Source organism: Hippopotamus amphibius, chromosome 7 (genome assembly GCF_030028045.1).
Source record: "Hippopotamus amphibius kiboko isolate mHipAmp2 chromosome 7, mHipAmp2.hap2, whole genome shotgun sequence".
In the NCBI taxonomy this organism is placed as follows: Eukaryota; Metazoa; Chordata; class Mammalia; order Artiodactyla; family Hippopotamidae; genus Hippopotamus; species Hippopotamus amphibius.
Window position 1 is genome coordinate 125,459,840 of NC_080192.1, and position 23,590 is coordinate 125,483,429.

At 42.7% G+C, this 23,590-nt stretch overlaps 1 protein-coding gene across 1 annotated transcript in view; it reads left to right on the forward strand.

Annotated features, from left to right (window-relative positions):
- ALK (ALK receptor tyrosine kinase) overlaps nucleotides 1-23,590 on the forward strand; it is a 695,731-nt gene that overhangs the window by 90,329 nt on the left and 581,812 nt on the right. The window lies entirely within an intron of this gene.

The following is a 23,590-nucleotide window of genomic DNA, read 5'->3' on the forward strand; positions in this document are numbered from 1 at the left end:
GTGCTCAGTAGTTGTGGCTCACAGGCTTAACTGCTCTACAGCATGTGGAATCTTCCCAGACCAGGGTTTGAACCTGTGTCCCCTGCATTGACAGGCAGATTCTTAACCACTGCGCCACCAGGGATGTCCCTCTAAGACTTTATAAGGTATAGCCTTATATTATTATAACTTATGGGAACCACATTCAGGAACAACCTGACAAAACATGGCTTACTCAAAAGGAAGAGGGTTAATTCTGTCCCCAACACAGGCTTAGCAAAATGGTCCTATTATACACTTAGAGTAATAGTTTGAATAGGGATGCAGTCTTTGATGATTAATGAGCTAGACATACTATGGTAAGGGTGAAAGATAACACTAACTATAGCCAGAAGACTTAGATTGAGATCTTGACCTTATTTACTAGCTAATCACTTTACCTCTCTGAGTTTCAGTTCCTTCATCTGTAAAGTTGGGGTAATACGAATTTCCTTGCCTACTCCAAAGTGTGAAGTCAGATGAGATAGTACAATAGAAGTACTTTGCCTATTGCAGTGTATCACACAAGCGTTCATCTATTAATAGATGCACTAACTTACATGGTCCTAATTTAGTGACATAGTACGTGTGAATGCCTTGAGTCCTTTCCTTCCTGAACTTAAGATCTCATGCAAACCACATGATAGCCATAGTTTTTCTTTGTAATCTTCTTTCAACAGAAAATAAATTAGAAAAGAAATATTTCTGAAATGCAGAGAAACAGGAGCTAGATTTGCAGATCTAAGAACTGGAAGGGAATTCAAGAGACTAAGCAAAACCATGTGATTTGTACCCAATATTGAGACTATGTTTGAAGTAGGAACTAAGATTTTTTTTGTATTCATTTATTATTGATTTATTCATTCATTTCAGTTGCTTGACACTCTAGGAATACAATTTTTGGAATTAGGGAAACAACTAGAGTTTTGCAATGGGCTTGTCTACCTATCCATCCCTTCAAGCATATGTTGGGATGTACCTATTTGCCAGACACCATGTTAGATGCAGGAAGCAATACAAAGATGTGCAAACCATGATCCCTCTTTTCAAGGAAAGTGAAAGACTCTGCCTGTCACTTAGTAAGTAATATAGAAATAGAGATAGATTTTGTTTTTGTTGTTTTAGGATAAATGAAATGTGGATGTCAAGGATGTAGTATAGTGGTTAAGAACAAAAGCTATGGAGTCAGACAGCCCTGGTTCTGATCCAAGATCTGCTAAGTAGGCTGGCTTTGTCCTTGAGCAAGTTATTTGGCTTTTCTAAGCCTTGGTTTCCTCTGAAGTAAATCAGGTTAATGCTGTCTATCTTGAAGAGTGGCTGTAGGAATTATGTGACCTGATGTATGTAAAGCACAGTGAGTAGCATATAGTAAACCCACAGTGCGTGGTAGTTATTATCGGAATCATTATTGTTGTTATAGAGAGCCACAATACCAAGCCATGCTAAATTTCATAAGACAGACACTGGGAGCCACAGAAGTTCAGAGAAGTGAGCACTCAGCAAAGGCCTTTCGGGGAATGATCCTTGGGCCACTTAAAGGATAAGAGGATTCTCCATTGGCAGATATAAGGAAAAGGTCATTCCAGAGGAATGAAAGGCCCATTCCTCTGGGAGGGATATGGGCAAAGTGGGGAAGTGGGAGAGCATGTGGCAAGTCTGGGCATGGCAAGACATTCATTTTGCTGTGGACAAAATGCTCATGCTGTGATCTGCTTAATGTATTCATTCTGACTTTGAAATTTCCATAAAGATATCTTGCCATGTCTCTCTGTGTAGGAAATTGCCTCAATTATCCTAATGTTTTGCTGGTCTGAATTGTAAGGCAGTTACTTGAAATCTTGAAGATGATGAAATTTGTCTTCTGGAATTCTGAGCTGCTTTTTCCTCTGCCAGTTTTCCATCTTGCTGGGGCTATCCACCTTGCCCAGTCATCCAGGATCTTCATTTACTTAAAAAAAAACCTCATTCATTTTTCTTAATACATATGTTATATGTGTTTATTGAAGAGAAGTTAGAACACACAAGAAAAATGATCTCTTGTGACTCCCATGGTATTTGAGCAAGTCATCCCCACAAAAACACATTCTTAGAAAAGGAGCTGATAAACAAATATATAATAAGGTGCAAATGACTTTCAACGTGACCCCATTTAAAGGCCATTTGATTTTTGAAGAGGCATAGAGCTTCAAGGTAAATTAGTTGGAATTTCAGGCATCCATAGGCACATATGGAAGTCATTCTGGGTGGTAAAGTGATACCAGCATGTACTTCAAAAATGAAAATATAGGGCTTCCCTGGTAACGCAGTAGTTAAGAATCTGCCTGCCAGTGCAGGGGACACGGGTTCAAGCCCTGGTCCGGGAAGATCCCACATGCCGCAGAGCAACTAAGCCTGTGTGCCACAACTACTGAGCCTGCACTCTCAGGCCCATGAGCCACAACTACTGAGCCTACACACTGCAACTACTGAAGCCCACGCGCCTAGAGCCTGTGCTCCGCAACAAGGGAAGCCACCGCAATAAGAGGCCCGAGCACCGCAACTAAGAGTAGCCCCCACTCACCACAACTAGAGAAGGCCCGTGTGGCAGCAAAGACCCAATGCAGCCAGTAAGTAAAAAGTAAAATAAATAAATAAATTAAAAACAAAATGAAAGTATATTATTGACCACTTATTTGCAGATGCTGATATTATTTTTACTTTTTAAATTTTTTATTGAAAAATAACATATATTCCATGAGATGCACATTTCTTTAGTGTACAGTTAGATTAGTTTTGATAATTGCATTTATCTGTATAACCCTTAATCCTTATCAAGATGTATATTGCCATCACCACAGAAAGACCCCTCATTCCTTTTACCAGTAACCCTTCCTACATAGGCAACTAGTCATATTTCTTTCACATAGATTCATTTTGGCTGTTCCAGAACGTCATTTAAATGGAGTGATACAATATGTGTTCTTTTGTGCCTGGCTTCTTTCATTTAGCATAATATCTGTGAAATCCATAAATGTTGTGTGCATGGGTTTATTCCTTTCTATTGATTAATAGTATTCCATCATATAATTATATTAAAAATTCTTTATACACTCTCCTGTTGATGGACATTTGGGTTATTTACAGTTTGGAGCTATTATAGATAAAGGTCCTATGCACATTTGTATACAAATCTTTTATCTCTCTATCATTAATTTTTAGAAATTTGATTATGATGTACCCTGGTGTAGCCTCTTTGTGTTTATCTTGCTTAGGATTCATTGACCTTCTTAGATCTATAAGTTTGCATTTTCCTTCAAACTTGGAAAATTTTTTATTATTATTTCTTCAAACATTTTTTTCTGATCCAGCCTTTCTTTCTGTTAGGCCAATCCCATGTATGTTACACTACATAATATTTTTCCCTAGATCACTGAGACTATGTTCATGTTTTTCTTGTCATCATTTTCTATTTCTCTCTACTTTTTCATTTGGATAGTTCCTATTGCCTGGTTTCAAATTCACTGATCTTTTCTTTTGCAGTGTCATCTGTTGTTAAGCCCATCCAATGAAATTTTCATTTTGGATATTGTATTTCCCTATTCTCAAATTGCCATTTGGAGACTTCCTTGGCTGTCCAATGGTTAAGACTCCATGCTTCCACTGCAGGGGGCATGGGTTGGATCCTGATTGGGAAACTCAGATCTCACATACCATGGTGTGGCCAAAAAAAAAAAAAATAGAATTTCCATTTGGCTCTTTTATTCACTTACCATTTCTCTCTTGTGATTTCTTTGTTTTCTCATTAAATTTTAATTTTCCTTTCCATCTTTGAACACATTTATAATACCTATTTTAAAGTCACTGACTGCTAATTTATTCTTCTCTACTGTTTCCAATGTGTTTCCAGTAACTGACTTTTCTGCTAGTGTTGGATCACATTTTCTTGCTTTTTTGCCTATCTGCTAATTTTTTATTGTATGCTGGACATTATTGATGCTACATCTTTGACTGCCTGGAGTTTGTTGTCTTCCTTGATAGATAGTTTAATTTTGTTCTGGTAGGTAATCAATTTACTTTTGAATCAGTTCAATCCTTTTGAGGCTTCTTTTTAAACTTTCTTAGGGAGGACCTTTAATCTAAGGCTAGCTTAAGCCCACTATTAAGGCATGTACTTTCTAAGGTCTATACTGAATTAATTGAGGATTTTCCACTGTGTTTGGTGAGAATCTAATGTCTCCCAGTCTCATGCAATCTTTATTAGATTGAAATACAATCTCTAGGATACAAGGGAACAGTTATCCTCTGGTAATTTTTGTTTCTCTGGCAGATGTTATTTTCCTGGCCCTGTGAAGTCTTCCCTGCACATGTGCAGTGTAGTGTTCTGCCAAAGACTAAAGGAGACTTCTCTGAAGATTTGTGGATCACCTTCTCTGTATATGTCCCTTTCTGGTACCATATTCCATAATTTCCAGCCACCTCAGTACCTCTGAACCCCAATATCTGTCTCCTGGGCTCAGCAAGGTCATGTTTGGGCTCCCCCGTGTTGTAATGTACCACACTACAACATGTGCCTCCAGGTAGAAAACTGAGTCAGTTGCATGGCTCATCTCCTCTGCTGCCCTTTTCTCAGAGATCACAGTCTTTTGCTGCTTGTTATCTGAAAATAGTGATTTCATATGTATTTTTCTGGTTTTATAAGTGTTTTCATTAGGCCATATAGCTCCACACCAGTTATTCTATCCTGACCAAGCAAAAGACCACACAAAGTAATTCTTGTCAGTTCATTCTGAATCTGGGGAAACTAAGGCACTCACCATGAATTGTCTAAGATCACTGTATTACAAACCCATGGGAAAGCTGGAATAGTAGCAACACTTTTCAGCTCTTGGTTTCTCTAAATCCACCACAGAGTCTTTTGTAGAAAATATCTGTAAGCAGATTATGGGGATAAATTGCTACGCATGGAAACCAAACCATATTTCATAGAGAGGCAATAGATATCAGGGTTCTAAGCTCTGATTTACTATAGTAGTCATTAGTAAAGTTCATCCTTGGTCGCTTTTGGTCAGGTGGGACCATGAAACTAGATCAGGACAATGAGTTGTTAGCAGCAGTGATGTGTGTTAATTCTGAGCGAATACTTATTGCTGGCTGAGACTTCCAGTTTCTCTTTTCTTTATGTCATGGTAACTGGCAATGTTCAAGATGATGGCTCTGTAAACCTGTGTCTTTGAGTGACTAAGGTGAGCAGAGATAGTTTCTTAACTCTCAATAGACAGGTAGCATAAACAAGAAGTAATCCTTGTTTTAAGCTACTGAAATTTAGGGTGTTACATATTTTCATGGTATAACTTAGCCTATCCTGAATGTCAGAGAGAACTTTGATAAAACTTGATTGTCTTGGGTTTGTTCCCCAGAAACAGACCCTGAGATAAAAATTAGCATGCAAGTGACTTATTAAAGAAGTGCTACCAGGGGAGACTTCTAAGGGAGTGGGGGAAGTAGGATAGGGAAGGAAAGAAACTAAGTTAAGGTGTGGTCTCAGGCAATATTCCCTCAGATGGTATGCTGCCACCTGATTTTACAGGGGAATTCTGGAACTTAAGTCATGCCTTGGTGTTTTCACAACTCAAAGCAAGAGGTGTTAGGCTTTCTTATGCCCATACACAGCCAGGATTGGAGAGGGGAGGTGGTCCACGCAGAGTCAGTAGAAGGCCATGCAAGGGGATCTAGGTGAAGCACTGGCGTGGTCCACTACTGTGATCACAGGGGAGGAAGAAAATGCTCTGTACCTTCATTTTCAGTTATGTACAAGAAGAAGACATACATTTATCTTTTATGAAAATGGCATGGAATAAATGCACTGTGATGTTATTGAGAATAGAAATGCTAGTGATTGCTGACGTCTCAGATGGAAAGGCCATTTCCTCCTTATGTCAGCATGTTTTGACTCTCAATACATACTTCATGGTAAAGCCACTGAATTTTCCTCCCAAATACTGCTAATTTCTTCTACTTTCTCAGCTTCTGAATCAACTTAGAGCAATACAGAGCTTCAAGATTTGCCTTCAGCTCGTGTTGTTATTTCTTATTTGCTGGCTGCCAGCAGGGTACTTAGACCCTTTTGCTGTAAAAAAAGGCATGGTCACAATTGCTTGTTTCCTTGTCACCACTTGATTTACCCCCTCACTACCCAGCCTGAGTGATGGCTGCCTCCCTATTTGGCTTAAATCACAAGGTTTTGGTGGAGCTTGTCTTAAGGGGAATTTTTTCTTGACTAAGAGAGCTGAATAAGTTACACTGCCTTTCTACTCTTTTGAAAGGTAAAGCAAATGGAATTTTGCCTGCCATAATTTGAAGGTGTATGCTTTTTTTTTTGCTGTAGTTGATGGTATAGTTAGTGCTGAAGGCAGATCAGGGAACTCTGGTCTTTGTGGCTTTGGTGTGAGTGATGTGGAAAGACTTCTAAATTAGGTGCAATAAAGTGGTTTGGGAACAATTGCCCATTTGGGAGTATAGACTCATTCCCCTGTGTTTCTTTCCCTCCTTTTTTGTGGTCTCTCCTTCCCACACTCACACCCCTTTTATTTGTTGACATTTCTGGACAGAGTATTTCCTGTTGCAATCTTGGTTCTTCATCTTGATTTTTAACCTGATAGAATGTCTATTATATTGGCATTATAGCTGATGTCTAAACCAACTTCACTGTTAACTTTGGCAAATCTTTAATGTCCCGTCCCACTCTATCTAGTTTCTGCATGTTAGCGTTGCCCTAATTGTTTAGAGTTGATCTTTCCTCTAGAATTTTCTGCCTCCAGCTCTGTCAACCAATTAACCAAGATAACCTGTCAAATCAGTTGAGAGAATTGATGAGACTGGCTATTTGGCATTGTGTCAAGCCCACAACACCTGGCTTACTCAGCTGAATTTTTTACTTTTTTTACTAACTGGATGGGCACCATGTAGATATTAGATATACCATGTGATTAGAACTCTCAGTCAGTAAGAAGCATTCTTCTCACATTGTCCCCAGACAGCATTAGCTGAGAAGTCAGTGGTTTTGACCTTACCAGATTTGTGACCTTACTGGACACATTATCTGATTTCACTGGTGTTTTGGAGTCTCACATTCCTGATGTGTATCTTAGGACAATTTTAATAATACATCATACATTTGCATGGCCTCTTGCAGTTTACAAAGTGCTTTTAATTGGGCTAGGGCATTTGTGAAGGCCCTAGTATACACATGCCTTTATCTCATGTGCATTCTGTGTACTCCACCCCTCCAGAGACAACCAATTTTGGGTTTCTTGGTTGTAGTTCTGTTGTTTTTCCCTTTGAGAGATCCACACCTTTCTCTTCAGCTCAGTTCCCTGATTCTGACACATTGAGCTCTGTCTCTGCTTCTTGGACATACTCCTGCTTGTGAGACCTCTTGCCAGAAACTGATGTGACGGGACTCCCCACACTTAGCTTTCAGAGATTGCTACCTGCTTGCCGCATAATCTTGCTTTATCCTCTCCCTTCCTGTGCTTTGCCCAGAGTCCTATGGAATTGACTTCTGAGCATGCAGAATTCCAATCCAGTCTTTTCTCATGATGTTGAGTAAGATGTCTTACATTACAGTCCATTGCTTGTCCATTTCCATAGAGATGACAAAGCAGACAGGGAACCTCACCTCCCAGTGTAATAGTGAAGATTCACCATTAACTCAAGATTCCTTTCCTGTTGTTACAGGTTCTTCAAATGGCCTGTTAAGTACACTGAGGTATTTGAATGATAAGAACTTACCCAGTTGAAAAGCACTGTGAAACTGCAACTTTTCTAGCAATCTCAGAATTAAACATGCAATGAAAATGGTTAGCCTGTTCAGGAGATAGTGGCCATTAACTCAGACAGATGCTCACAAATAGTACCTTGCACTTGCTGTATAATAATGAACGCCATTAAATATGAATGATCCCATTTGTCCTCCTGGCCTGTGTGTCCCATAGAGAGTGACACATATGTATATGGCCATTTAGCATCTGGGGAAACTCGTAGCCTAGACAGGTTAAGTGATTTTTATCAATAAGCAAGGCTGACTATTAGGTGTTGAACCCTGGGAGGGCATTGTGTTTGGTAGACTCATGCCATAAAAGCTGTAAGTTACAGTGAGGGTGGGATGAGAAGCCAAAAATATAAACTGACTTGACTCAACAGTGTTGGAACTGGGTCAGCATGGGTCAGCATGGGTCAGAGTGCAGATGGTAAAAACGGAAGAGGAGCTGATTAGGAACTAGCAGTTCAGCCTATAGCAGAGTTGTCATACCTAAGGGCACAAGGGAAAGGAGATCTAAAGTGTGCTTCTCAAAGTTTAATATACATACCGATCTCCTGAGGATCTTGTTAAAATGCAGATTCTGGTTCAGAAAGTCAGTAGTGAGTCCTGGGACTCTGCATTTATAACAAGCTCCCAGGTGATACTGATACTGTCCGTTACTGGATCACCTTGAACAGCCAGGATCTCAGGAGTCCTGGGCTGGGGACCGGAGAAGACCTTGCACCAGTAGGACTACTCTTAGCCGAAGTCTCTTTTGAAAGCCCTAGATCTGTTTCTAGGATTGGGGAGGTAATGACTGTCAATGGGGCATATTGGGTTATGCTCACATCCTGGAAATTGACCAGTGATTTTTCTCTTAGACTTCATTAGCAGCAACCCTACTCTTTGAAGCTTGGTAATTTTCCCCCTGCAATGATTAATTCAGTTGAAAGGAGAGAGATGTCTTTGCAATCAGTGTCTTTGTGAAGGACAAAGCGTGTATTTGTTCACAGAGTTGAAAGAAATGACAGAAAAAAAGTTTTCCTGAAGGTATTTACAGCCAAGAGCGTCACTAAAACATCCACTACACACTGAATAGAGGGGGTGACAGGCTGCACAAACACTCTGTCTCTGCACATCAGAGCCAAGTCGGTGTTAAACTTCTCAGCAGCCAGTGGCTCCTTGCCACTTCAGCTTGCCCAGGGAGTGAGGAAGGATGCCCAGATTGGAAAGCAGAACCTTGGGAGAGGCAGCAAATTATGGCATCAACTTAATGGAAATCTCAAATCTTCACCCAGAGGCTGACAGCTCCTGTGTTCCCATCAGCCCAGAGTATTTGCTGAGACTTGCAGCTACTGAGAAGATAGATCAAAGTCCAGAAGGGGGAAAGAACCTCACAGATCAGGGCCATACCAGGCTGAGTCAGTATATACACCTATAGCTTGCAGCAACAGGTTTCAGAAAATCTAGGTCAGCTTTGCACTGGTACCCTGGGATTTTATTAACACGAGAACTCAGTAGTATTAGGATGGGTTCACTATTCACTGAAACTTAATCTAATGAATTTCTTTCTGTAGGTGGAAATGATCTTAGTAGTGAACCCACCTCCTTTGTGTAAGTGCAGACCTATAATCTTATTCTAAATAAACTGTACTCCGAACAACTGTGAAAAGCCTAAAGCATATACAGCCTTGCTTGGTAATGATCTTTGGGTCCATGCAGTAGGACTGAGGGTAAGGCATGTTCTTGCTCTCTGATCTTACAAACATTTGGACTACTTCTCACCCAGCTCTCTGGTCTTGAGAGGGACACCAGAATTCACCAGCTCAGTTCCAGTAGGCCCTAAGGGTAGAGCTGGGTTAGTTTAGCCACATCCACCCTTCATCCCAGGGCCTTTTGCAAAGCCAGTGATGGGAAGCTTTCTCAGGCTGTGGAACCAGCTTCTCAGAAAGGACACTGAGCACCTCAGATAGAGTTTGAGCCTGCCAATTAAGTCCCTGTCCCTGCTCTCAGCCAAGAGAGCTTACTAAACAGATTGGACTGGAAACAGTAACCAGAAAGCATCTCTAGTATGTAAACTCTGCAAAGCATTCATCATTTGATAACAGTTCATAAGCAGAGACATTAGAGAACATCACATTATTACAATAAACTACAGGAAACAAGCGTGTTTCCTATTGGAAACGTTCGGCTTGCCCCTTCTTAGAATGTCAGTGGGGTTTTGTGTTAGACAGTGAACCACAAATTAGCGATTTTGAACAAATTCCTTAGCCTCTCTGAACCTTGACTCCTTACATATAAAATAGTCTTAGAGGCCTATCCTTTCAGCTGTGATATTTTAATTTTCCTGTGCTGGACAAAAACTATACAATGAGAGCTGCTTCTGAACTGTGTGCTGTTTTGAGACCATTAGTTGATATCTCTAAGCCTCTCTTTTCCTTATAGCAGTATTTGCTCCATCACATATCTCGTGATCATAGGTTGAAAGATACTGGATTGAGACCAATTTCTCTGTTAGTCTCCAGCACGTGGATTTGAATTCATATATTTGGAAATCAACCTCCTCTAAGAGTACAGAAGCTGAAGGCAGACCTTTCTGAAATGTCACACCATTAACATGCCCCCTTAAATGATTTAAAGTTTGACATCTGACTAATATCAGCATAGAATGTGCCTGTAGACTTGCAGCCATGAACTTAGATAAAAGCATTCTGAGTGCCAGTCCAGTTCTCTCTCTCTTACAGCAAAGAAACCAGGCAATGCCCTCTCCTTGATGCTCAGTCAGTGCTTGGGGTCCCACAGATGTGGCAGGTGGCCGGGGAGAATGAGATCTGATTTATTGCGCTGATTAATCATGAAGGGCAAGACAGGCATTGCTCTGGTGTTGGGTTTTCTCCTGAGAGTGTGAGAACATTATTCTCCTCATTCCTTGCACACCAGGAACATTTGCTGCTGCTTCAAGCACAGAAAGGGTTGCATAAACATTTTAATATTGCATGAGGCTTGTATAAGACTGACTGAGTATGTGATTGCTAAACCCTGACACATAAAGAGACAGAGAGAGAGAAAAAAAGAGAAAGAAAAAGCCTGGTAAAGACCTAAGGTTGTCTTTTTTATCAACTGGAGAGACTGCCTACAGTAACTCAGAATGTTTTGATGATTCTCATTGTAGAATTTTGTTATGGTGATATATTGAAGCCCATGGTAAATCAAGCTCAAAATGCCACAAACTACGGAGATATTTTCTGGTTTTGCTTGATCTTTCACATGCAAAAAAGTCTTATAAAATCACAGCCACTCTCTCTGTCTTCCTTTTCCCCGAGAATTTGGGGTTTTGCAGTTGGATTTCTATTATCCCAGATGGAGAAGGAGGCTTCACATAGATTGTAGAACTATGGTGTGTTTGCTGTTCCTACAGAACTATGGGGCTGTGACAGAGCTTCTGGGGAGGGCGTGGTTGGGCAGCACAGGCCAGTCCCAGGGGGGTATCTGTCACCTGAAAGGGACTCAGGGAAGGCAGCTGTGTAAGGAAAACCTATTTTGTTTGGTTTAGCATTTGTTGAGTCACAAGAGCAAGCCGTGGATCACCAGGAATCCTTAGCAATGATTCTCTGTCCTCTTTCTTTTAATCACTCTCCTCCAAGCCCCACCACCTCCATATCTAACTGCTTTTTTTGTTGTTGTTTTGATTTCTAGCTTGTAACTATTTCTCAGTTGCTTCCATGTTTCTTCATCTCCTTCCTAGTCCAAGTGCAAATCATCTCCTGCCTGAATCACTGCATTGGCCTCCTAGATAGCTTCCTTTATTTTCATCTAGTCAATCCCTGGTACACAATAGTGATTTTAAAAAAAACCATAAAATAATCGTTTCAAGATAAAAACCTATTTCAATTGCGACCATGCTTAAAGTTACTCAATGATCTCTTCTAGAATTCCTTTAGATAGAAATGATCTTTATGCTGGAGTATCTGGTCCTTCAGATCTGCCTCCTGCCTACTCTTCAGCTTCGACTGCCATCATTCCTTGCCTTGCACCTCATTGTTCAATCCTGTTGCTTTACATTTCTTGAACTACCAAGGTCCCTTGTTCCTCTGGCTCTTCACACACACTTTGTGATTTTTATTTAGTTCTCTGCTTCTTCTCCTAGACTGTAATTAGGACATGGACCGAACCATGACCATCTTTCTCATTGTGGTGCCCCAGTGACTAACAGAGAACCTGGCCATATGATAGGTGCTCAGTACATATGTGATGAGTAGATGGATGGACAGATGAAGAGATGAAGCAAAGAAGAGTCAGTGTCTGGAACAGACTTTTTCTACTACAGCTCCTTCCACATGTAATCATAATCATTGAATGGAGAGATAGAGGCCAAACTGGGAGGGACCTTAGGGAGAATATAACCAACCACCTCATTTTATAGGTGAAGAAACCAGGTGATTCACCCAACATCATACAGCTGCTAGTGGGCCAAGACTAGAATCAAGATGCCAATGGCTGTTCTCAGAATCCTATATCCCTTGCTGTATCTCAAAATATGTCATATTTGTTAACTGTTAGAACTTTAGAGCTAGGAGGAACTTCTTTGTCATTTTATGAGTGAGGAACATCGCTAAGGGTCAGAGAGGTAGAGGGGCTTCCTCCAGGTCAGATTTTACAAATTGCCCAAGTCCTAGAGAACAGGATGGGCGCCAGCCATTCAATTGGAGCCGCTGCCAAGCTGAAGTGAGGCAACACTTGAGCCAACAGCACATGACTTGTGACTACTCATGAGACCAGGATGGTGTCCCTAGCAAATGATCAGAATTCAGATTCAACCATGCCAGTTTCACATTTCCTCTGCCCTCCCCCAGCTGAGAGCTGGTTCTGCCTTTGTCTTCCCTTTGCCTAATTGCTCTGGCACTTGAGCACCCTAGGCAGGTCCTATAAACTGCTAATAGATTCCTGGTAGTACTCCAAGACCAACCAGGTGGAATTCTAGATCTGCCCCTTAGGAAGGGGGGAGCCATGGAACCACTCATCTTTCTGTGCTTTGTTTCCTCCCTTGGCTGAATCAGGAAGCATCCAGGGCCTAGGAGATGACTTTACTGGATTACTATGAAAACGTGCATAAAATCCTTTGGACTCCTTAGGGAAAAGGACAGTGTAAATTCCAGGCATCATTGTTATTTTTTTCTGTGGAAGAAGGCCTGATTTGAGGCTTAGAAGCTAAGCAAATAGGGACTGAGAAGCTTTCTGAGATCCTTTTACTTACTAACAGGCTGTGAGGAATGTTGGGAGAACGTGAGGATTGTCACCTTTGAGTGGCCCATCAGCCCCTAAGTCCCCTGCCTGTGCTCATCTTTAAGAGGGTGACTGTGGGGAGGGGCAGTTCAGATGAGACTGATTTTCTTTTGCTAAAACTTAATCCTAACGGGCAGCAGGAGATTGAGTTCCCACCTGTTCCCCAAGATCCGATGAATGGGAACAACAGAGGGGGTTTAGGACAATTCAGTTGTGAAATGCATTCCAGAGGTCTTCCCATTAGTGCTGGGAAGATGTCAGGACCTGAGTGGTCTGGAGTAACTGAGCCCCCCAGGACCCCTCCAGATGTACTTTATCAGGGGTGGGTGGCCAAGGCTGGGAGTGGTGATGGCTTCCTTTTCTTTCTCATTTGTGGGGGCTGGTCTTGACCCTTTAGGGGAAAGAGGATTGAGGAAATTCAGGGATCAGAATTTCTTACTGAGAAGCCCCCAGCGTCCTAAAGTTCAGGGCTTCTTCACTTTTATCTCCTATGCAAAATAAATTAATCTGGATTACTGCTCGTCTTCCCTGCTAGTCTTCCCACAGTCCTCCCAAGAGGTAGATTCTTGGGGGTGGGGGGTGGGGGGGTGCAGTAATAGAGAAACTGAAAACCAAGCAGTGTAGGAGAGGGCAGAAGGTGGGGCCAGGGAGAGCACCTCCATCACTCTCATAACCTTCCTCTTCTTGATCTGGCATCAGTGGGTGGAAGAGTGCAAGGTGGGTTCTACTTTGTGCTATGAATATTTACTATATCACACAGTTTTGATGGGTCAGATGTCCAGAAATGGCTTAGCTGAATGGCTCAGGTTCAGGGTCTCTCCTGAGGTTGCAATCAAGTTCTTGGTCAAGGCTGCAGCCATCCAAAAGCTTGACTGGGGCTGGAGGATCCACTTGTACGATGGCTCATTCACTTGGCCTCAGTCCCTCGCTGTGTGCACCTCTCCATAGGGCTGCTAGACTGAGCTCATGACATGGTAGCTGGCTTCCCAGAGCAAGTCATCTAAGAGAGAGCAAGGAGGAAGCCGCAGTGCCTTCTATAACCTAAGCTTGTGAGTCACATGCTATCACTTCCACCACATTCTATTCGTTAGAAGTGAGTTGCTAATTCCTGCTCACTTTCAAGGAGAGAAGAATTAAACTCTATCTCTTGAAGAGAGGACTATTAGAGAACTTGTGGACAGCCTGTAACCCAAGGCATCCCATTCTTAAGGACAGATGTTTTCCATCTTCATGCCAAGTGACTATGGGCATTGAAGTTTTCTGTTCCTCGCCCGCAGTGGGACCCAACCCCAAGAAAGACACATTGCATTCTCGCCCACTGAGGTGACATCATGGATCAGGGAGTGTGGCTGGTGTAAAGCAAGCAGTCACTTCTAGTACCATCTTCCAGTGCCCTGCTGATTGTGGAGAATCTAGCTGTCAGAGTGAAGTCCTTTTAGCAAAAGAGAACAAGGGTATACAACTTTGCAAAATAACTATACTTTATTAAAAAATGAGAATAATAGTGATTAAAAAAAGAGAGAACAAAGGTACATGTATCCTCATGCTGCATCTGCTTGTTTTAACCCTTGCCTAATACCCTGACGTAAGAGCCACCATTCAATTGGTAACATCAATTTGGTGTGGCAGTGAGTTTTTCTGTACATGGGGGGATGTGAAAACATCAGGATGGGTGGGAGTCTAGGGCTTCACCCTGTCATCCCTCTCATAGTAATAACTGATAACACTCAGAGAAGAGTTAAAATGAGCCAAGCACTGTTTTAAGCAGTGTTAACTAATTTTTTTCAGTCAATAATTCTGGGAAATAAATGCTATAATTTATTTACAGATGAGGAACCTGAAAGACAGAGAGGGTATATACATATCCAAAGTCAAATAAGCAGCAGAATGGTTTTGAGCCCAGCAGTGTCTGGCTGCTGAATCTGGGCTCTTAGACATAAGTCCTAGTGGCTTTACATATGGCCTTGAATGGGAAAAAACAAACAAACCAGGGAAATAAGGCACCATTTCTCAATTTGTAATGTGAATCTGCATCTCCCAGAGTCCAGGGAAGTCTGTTATGATGTAGGTTCTGATTCACTAGGTCAGTTGGGGGCTGAGAGTCTACATTCTAACAGGTTCCCAGGTGATGTTAATGGGGCAGGGAGAGGGTAGGAACATTTTGAGTGACAAGGTGTCCCTCCCCTTTTCCCAGTTCTTTTGGGACAAAGGTTCTTCACCCAGTCTGGACTTGAGAATCAAGGGGGTGGAGTGGAGGAGGGAGATGTTGAAGAAGAAAAAAAAAACCAATAAAAAAATCACCAAAAAATGAAAACAACTCTTCTGCCCATGTTCCACCCTGAGATGTTCTGATTCGCTTGGTCTGGGGTGCTTTCCTGGGGAAGCAGTATTTTTAGAAGCACTCCAGGTGATTGTCATGTGCAGCTAGGGTGTAGAAACAATACCCTAGGGATAAATCTGCAGTCCAGGATCAGACTAGTCATTTCTTTTGGCAGAAGCTGTGACATAGGGTTCCCAAGGCGAGGGCCACCCCATGCTGGTCCCATGTCAAACTCTTTGTCTGCTGCGGAGCTGCTGAAGGGATTGGGGACAGAGCAGCTTAGAGCTACATTTCTTATGCAACAGAATATTCTTGGAGCGGAGCGCTAATGGGCTGCCTTGCTTTGTGGGAGAACAGTGGGTCCCAGGCTGGAAAGCCTGCATGCTGTTCCGGCCAGTGCATGTTGGGGATGCAGTGCACGTGCCCGGCTGGGCTTCCTCTAAAGTCTCACTTTGCATAACACTTTTTGTTTTCATTATGCCTAAATTTGGCCTGCCCAGAGAGCGTGATTAAAATGAAAACCTTATTCTAATAGAGCTCAGAAAATGGAAGAAGGAATCTAAAAATAGGCCACGGAAAAGGGAAAAACTCAAATGATATAATGACCAAGTTGGTTCAAATACACACACTTGCGGTAATTTCTCTTGGAGAGAGAAAACAGCGGTGACATCCACGCAGGTGTTTGTATAATCCAGGTCACATCAAAACTCCTGCTTTACAGATTCAAAGCCCTGGAAAAATGGAAGCAAACAGTAATAGGAGATAATAAGAGGAATAATAAGTCTTACTCCCTGCTTCTCGCACAGTGGAGTTTGGTGTGCCAAGAGGGTGTCTGTAATGCACTTTTGTTCTCTGCAGAGAAATACTGGATGGTGGGAAGAAACATGTCCTTAACTTTCTAACACAAAGCCCGAGGAGGACTGGCCATGGGCACTTGGTTTCTACTTTCATTCCTTGCTTTCTCTGTAAATAGATAACCCACCCTTAAGAGCTCAGCTTAAATTTAACTCCTTGTAGAAGGCATCCTGTAGTCCCCTGGCCTATGTTAACTTTTCCAGCTCCAGGTTCCTAGTAGCCCCTCCATTTCCCCATTAGGGGACTTGCTTCTTTTTATTACTTTTGTTTAATCTGTGTTTAGCTCAGCCCTATACCTCCATGGCCTTGTACAATACAAGACACTTATTAGATGCTTAGTATGAATGGATGAATGAATGAGTGAAGTCCTGGGAGAGACATTTGAGTTCCCTGGGACTCTGTTCAAGTCAGTAAAATATTAGTAGAGAAGAGTTTGGGCAGGTGACCTCAAAACACCCTTTCTCTCCTGACTCTCCATTAAGAAGGCATTACTTTTTCTGGCCTAGCAGTCTACTCTGCAGGGACAGAGTGGTTGGCTGGGCAGACCAGTGGCAGAATACATAGCCTCAGCCTTGCTACTAAGAGGAGCAGAAAAGATCACTAGAAAAGATACCATCTTGCAGTTGCATTGCGTATTCATCTCACACCTCGTTCCCTCACCACATTTGTGCTGTGTGACCTATGATTTATTCTAGTGGTTTGGTGTTGTGTGTGTAGGCTCTGGGCTTTTACCCTGGCTCCAGTCCTAGGCCTTACTCTACCAAGCTGTGTGAGCTTGAGCAAAGTACTACTTACCCTCCCTGTGCCTCCATCTTGTCCCCTGTGAAAGGGGAAGGATACTTTTTCTACTTTGTAAGGTGCTTGTGAGGATGTAATGAGTTAAAACACATAAAGCACTTAAAACAGGGCCCAAAGTAGGCACTCAAAAAATGTCAGCTTTTTTTTTTTTATTACTCCCTTTCTCTTGTATATTCCTGTCTTTGCCCCTGACTCTTTATTCATGGGCTCCCACTCCTACTGAAATCTGATTCAGCTTTCAAGGCCCAGCCCCTCATAGACTATAGATCACAGCCTGTCAAGCCTGGGAGGAGCCGTGCAGATAATTAAATCCAAATAACCTCATTTTACAGATGAGAAGTCGGAAAAACAGAGGGGCTCAGCCAGTTGCTCAAGGTCGCAGAGTCAGCTCGTGCAGCACCAGCCCAAGCCTGGGGGACTGACCCTGCAGCCAAGGTTTTCCTTCCGACACTGGGCAGCCCTCCCACTTTGGAACTTAGAACTCTTCTTGTTGGTGTTTTTCCCTCTGGTGCTTGCTCTCTTTTGAAGTCTTTTTAGGAGGCTGTGACTAGTAATCACTTTTAGAATAGACTTTCTTGATTAATCTTACATCCCCACGTGTTAAGCATGTTGTTTTGGTCCATAGTAGGTATTCACTAATGATAATAATGAGTTATATTGGATTAAGACGTCATTATTTACATAGTACTTTCTGATATGTTGCTATCTCATTGATGCAACAATGTCAAGAGGCAGGGATTATTTTTATCTTTCCTAGAGAAGAGGAAACAGGTTTAGAGAAAGCAAGAGAATTGCTCAGAGCCATGCAGCCAACAACAGAGGGGAACTTGTCTGTCTGCGAATGGCCCTGCTCTTCCTGCTTGTCTGAATGATTGAATCTGTTACTTAACGTTTCATGTGGATTTGTATTGTTTCCTTCATTAAAAGGCCTGGGCCATGTGTTAAGAATTATTTATATTCTCAGAGTCTACAGCAATCCCAGCAGGCTCACAATATGTGTTTGTTGAAGAAATAAGTAACAGTTTTCACTGCTGCCTCCAGCCCTAAAGAGGTAGGGTCTGTCCAGATACACACATGTTGTTGGCTCTGTGGCCTTAATCCACTTACTCCCCAGTTTGTGTTTCTCTCTTTTCTTCTGTACAATGTGGTTAAAGCTATTTGCAGCCTTTCAAATTCTTGAGACTGCTTTGAGAGCAGGCTGGCAACTAAACTTTTGTGGTCTCCTTAAGCTCTTTCAGCATAACCCCAGAACCCAGAATGTGTATGGGAGCTTCAGAGGCTCAGTCTCGGGACAGACTCTTCCAGGATTGTATCAGGAAGCAGAAGCTGGGGAGGGGGGTGGGTGTGGGCAGGAGGTAGGAGGGAGGCACATGACTAACCCACTCCCACACCCTGTTCCCTCAATCTTTAATTACATCCTTATTTCATGAATTAATGATGACACTGCCGCCTTAATATTATTCATTAAAGCAGTTGATTCCATGCAACTCTGCATGGCCTCCTCTCTGAATCCCACAAGAGAGACCTCTCCACAATCTAACAGCAAAAGCCTTCCAAGAGCAAACTTTCCTCTCTCAAAGAGGGACCAGCACAAGAAGGGGGCCAGGGCAGCGTCCAGGTGCTTCCCTTGTCTTCTTGGTCCCAACAAAGAGCTCTGTTTACATTAAGCAGATGGTGGACCAGGAATACTGGGGTGATTCAAAGACTTGAATGAACAGCCCCTACCCCCTCCCTTTTATTTTTAAATAAATTAGGAAGATCTGTAGAAACAGAAAACTTTAATTGAACCAAAGGGGTCCCAAATTTAAATGCATGTAGGTGTGGGTGATTTATGCAATGAAATGAAAGAAAGAAAAAAGCCCGGTCTGATAAAATGGGACAAGTTGGCTTCAATGGAAGAGGTCAGGCTTAGGTGGGCTCTTGCCCTATGTGGGACCATAAATGAAAGCTTGCTGTTTTTAAGTGTTGACAACTAATTTAAATAAAGACAGATTAAAATGACACACACACACAAACTGTGGGGTAAAGAAGACTGTGGGGCAGGATGCAACCTTGGCTACCAGTTTGAGATAGTGGATGGGGTGACTGCATTCATGTGACTGATACCGAAGGCCCCAGCCTTGGGAGGGAGAGAAGCTTTTGAATATGGTCTGAAGGTCAAATAGTTTTTGCTACACGCTTCTTTTTTTAAAGTACACACCTAAGCAGGGTTTAGTGGTGACTCTATAAAGAAGTGAAGGTACTGTGTTCAATACTTTACAGACTTCGACTCATCCTCACAGCCCTACAGGTTGTCTGTTATCATCCTCATTTGTCAGAGAAGAAAACAAAGGCCAAGGAAGCCTAAATAACTTATCCAAAGTCACGCAATTATTAAGTGACGGAAGTGGAGTGTAATTTGGACTGCTGTGCCAAGAATATCTGAGGTTCCAGACACAGCTCATACAGCCTCTGGATCTGTATCGTTCTCTGCTAATAGACCACAACATACCAGAAAGTGTGTTACACTGAGGCTGGACCTGCTCACGTATCATCCTTTCATTCGCTCCAGGTTGGATCAGAGGGTCTCTAAAACTTGGCAATTTGTGGTTCTGGAACATAACCACCACCACTGCTGTCACTAACATTTCCCTGTGTTGACAGCTTACTAGTTGCCAGGCTCTGTTATGTGTATTTAATTGCATGTATTTCTCACACCAATCCTATGACATAGGTATTAGTCCCATTTCACAGAGGAGGAAACTGAGGCTCAGAGAAGTTAAATAACTTGCTCAAGTTTATGCAGCTAATAAGGCAGACCTGGGATTGGGGCTCAGGTATGTCTGACTTAACCCCTGAGCAAAGGTGAGGTGCAGGGTTAGAAGCAGCTGTGGTCTGTCTTCCCCAAGGGCACTGGAAGAGCAGTACTGAATCACAGCTCCACCAGTTGCATTAAGTACAGCGTGACATGAGCAAATCACTTAGCCTCACTAGGCCTCAGAGCCTCTTCTGTAAAATGAGGTAATAGTAGCATACCTACCTCCTGGGGTTGTTGTTGAGTAAACCTGTCCAGAGTGCATGGAGCCATGCCTGACACACACTGAAGTGTTCCATGTTGTTTCATTTTCTTTTTCTAAAGCCGGGATCCTGTGCTCTCACTCCCAAGGAGTGAGGTCACAAAGAGGTCAGTGGCATGTCTGTTCCTCCCTTGTACCACCTTGAATCTGTGGGGGAGGTTCGTCCCAGACTTCTGGAGAGAGGCTTAAAAGATGTTACGGAAACATTAACTTATCCTTTCTTCCTCTCAAGTTTCTTTCAGCCATGACAGCCATGGACTTAATAGAATTCAGTTCACTAAAGTTCTATTAATTCTGAATATGAGTTATAGAAGAGGTTTCCCAGGTAGCTGCTTATGGGAATGGCAGTATAACAGCTATTTGCCACACAATTATGGATTAAAGGATTCCACAAAGAGAATATGCTTAGATCGTTTAGATGAGGGACTTGGGGCAGGCAGGGCAGGTGTGGATGCTGTGAGGGTGTGCTGTAGAGTTCAGCATTGGTCCAGGTAACAAGTTGTCAAACTACAGTGGAGTGTTATTTGTGCAGCGGGAGGGGAACTCCTGTTTTTTGAGGAAACATACAACTACAGCTCTGCAAGTTCTAGAAAGTTGATTTTTATGTTTCTTTTTTCATCCAAGTAATGAATTCAATAGACTGTCTTGAAGGAGACATTGCCCCCCTTTTTGTGATGTTACAAGAATATGTATTCAACCTTGAGCCATCAATAGGTTTATTGCCTTAGCCTGCTTCCCTCCTCCTCCATCCGCTCCCTAACTCCTCTTACACGTCCGTCCTTAGTGCCAGAATTCTAGCTGTGACACCTCTGCTATGCTCTCTTCTGAAGCTTGCTGGCCAGACTGAAAGGGATGATTGGTACCTTCCCCTAAATATAAGAAAGAGCACACTGACCAGAGGATGGCGGACCCAGAAGAGACATCTTCGTACCTCCTTTGACATCTGGCATACTGGGGAAACTTAGTAGGTGCCCAGCAGATGCTGGCTGGAGGACGTCCTGAACGTGCTGTGCTCAGAATCAGCCGGATTAACCGGGGTGCTTGTCAGTCCTCCATCACCTCCTCTATGAGGTCTTTCCTGGTTGCCTCTTCATCCAGAAATAATGTTTTCCAATCTAAAATCCCATGAAGTTTATTACCTTGTAAGAGAGTATCACACTTCACTTGTGTCATATATAAGTCCTGGTTCCCTGGCAGGACTGCAAACATCTTCAAGTCAGGATCAGCTTGACCCCATCTTTATTATCTGTATGATACCAGCATGAGCCCATCAGTGAGAAGCACGTGCACACGTGTGTGTGTGTGTGTGTGTGTGTGTGTGTGTGTGTGTGTGTGTGTGTGAACTTGAATAGCATTTTTTCTGTGAGGGTGGTCCGCACCGTAACTCCAAGTCTGTCTCTCCCACCAAATTGTGAGCTCCTCCAGGCCAGAGACTGTGTCTTACTCACCTTCACCTCCCTAGCCCATGGCAGAACCACGTCCTCCTCACACAGCCATGCTTATATCCCGCCGTGTGACTGCGTTGTCTTCTCTTTGCCAGGGATGCACATTTCTACTCTCTTTCAAGACTCTGCTCAATTACTTCACTCCCACCAGAAGAAGATGCACTGAAAAGAGCTGATTTCTCCTTTATTTGTGCCATCACTATACCTAATAGAGAGCCTGGCTCATAGTAGCTGGGCAAAGAGATTGTTAAATAAATAACATATGATTGATACTTTGTATTTTCTGAATGGAAGATGGGACCTGGGAAAGGAGACTAAACTCCATTGTGCACCTATTTCATTGTCATATTTTATGTCTGTTTCCTCTCCTAGACTGTGTGTATATTCGTGTGTATGTGTGTGTGTGTGTGTGTAGCCTGAGTGCCCAGCTCAGTGCCTAATACATAATAAGTGACCCATAAATATGTGTTGAATGCCTGAAACCCAGGCAGGAGATTTTATGGGAGGAAAAACAGCCAGGGGTGATGGGAGGATGGGAGACTCTGTGAAGGACCCTGGAGGTTGAGGTCTCCCTATAGATGTGGCATCTGTATGGTGGCTGAGATCTCCCCTCCCCTTCATGTGGCATCATCAGCCTGAATCAGCTAAGCCAAATAAGTGGTTCTTTGTACCTCATTAGGCTTCTGGTTCCTAGAGTCGAGCACCATTTTGGTGATACCAATATTGCTCCAATTGCTGGGTAGAAGGCAAATGGAATTTAATCTGAGACCCCATAAAACAGGGATGGTATATATATGGAATAATAATGTAAAATTCTTCGGGGGAGTGATGCAGAGAAGATACTCAGCAGTTGGTATTAGCCCTTTGTTTTCCTCCCCTCAGTGGTGTGGTGGAGTCAGCTCACCCTTACAGGCCCCTTACAGCCAATTGTGTACATTTCTTCCAAATCCTGTTCAGCAACTTTTTGTTGGTAGTTAGAAATGGACACTGGTGGGAGCACTTATACCACAGACATCGGCAAATGCTGCAAATCAGAGCTTATCTCCTCTCATATCCGCAGAGCTGGGTGTTACACATTTATCAGTGTAGCCATGATCCCCCGTCCGGTCCCTCTCCTGCAGGCTTTGCTTGTGTGTACTTGCTTTTGTTGTGTGTAGCTGTAATGGGCCTAAGCATTGTGAGATACGTGGAGGAGAACTGGGTGAAGGTGGACTGTGCTATAACCTGGGACTCATACCTTTTCCTTTCTTAAGGCACCTGCATCCCCCCTGGCTAACACCCGGTAGGTGCAAAGAGGCATGGAGGGCCTAATTACTGTCATTTAAAAACAGAGATTTAAAAAAAAAAAAAAAAAAAAAAACAGAGATTTACCTTGTCATCTTTTGTATTTGTCTGCACCTCCCCGCCCCAACCTTTAGTTTTCTTTCCCCTTACATCCCGTACTTAATTTTTTTCAAGTCTTTACTCTGTGCCATAACTTTGCCACATTAGCATCACAGAATCTGGGAACATTTGAGCAGGAAAGGACTTAGACATCATCTGTTATCCAGGAAGGTAAATATATGTTATTCCTTGTTCCAACTGAATCCACTGATTGAGGCTGCCCTGTACTGTGAGTCTGTATGTGAGCTCAGTGGGAATGAGAGCCAGGATTGATTATTTATGTCTGTTAAGGGTGTGGGGTGTGGGAAGCAGGTCTGTCTTTGCACATGCCATGTACTTGAAGATCCCAAGTTCAATTCACCTCAGGAAATAGGTAAGAAAACCAAGGATCAGAAGGGTTAAATGGCTTGCCAGGGTCACACTGCTCGTAAGTGGGTAACCTGGGATTTAAACCCAATTTTTTTTTCAATGCCTCACCTTTGATTTCATTTCTGCAATGAGGTATTCAGCCTTGAGGGAGAAGAAGAGAATTACCAATAGCATGAATTTTAAATTCAGATCAGAACCAGGAATGGGGAAGCAGAGAGACTGCAAACCTTACAACTCAATCTACCATCCTCTACTTGGTTTTGTTGCTTTAGTCCTTCAGGGT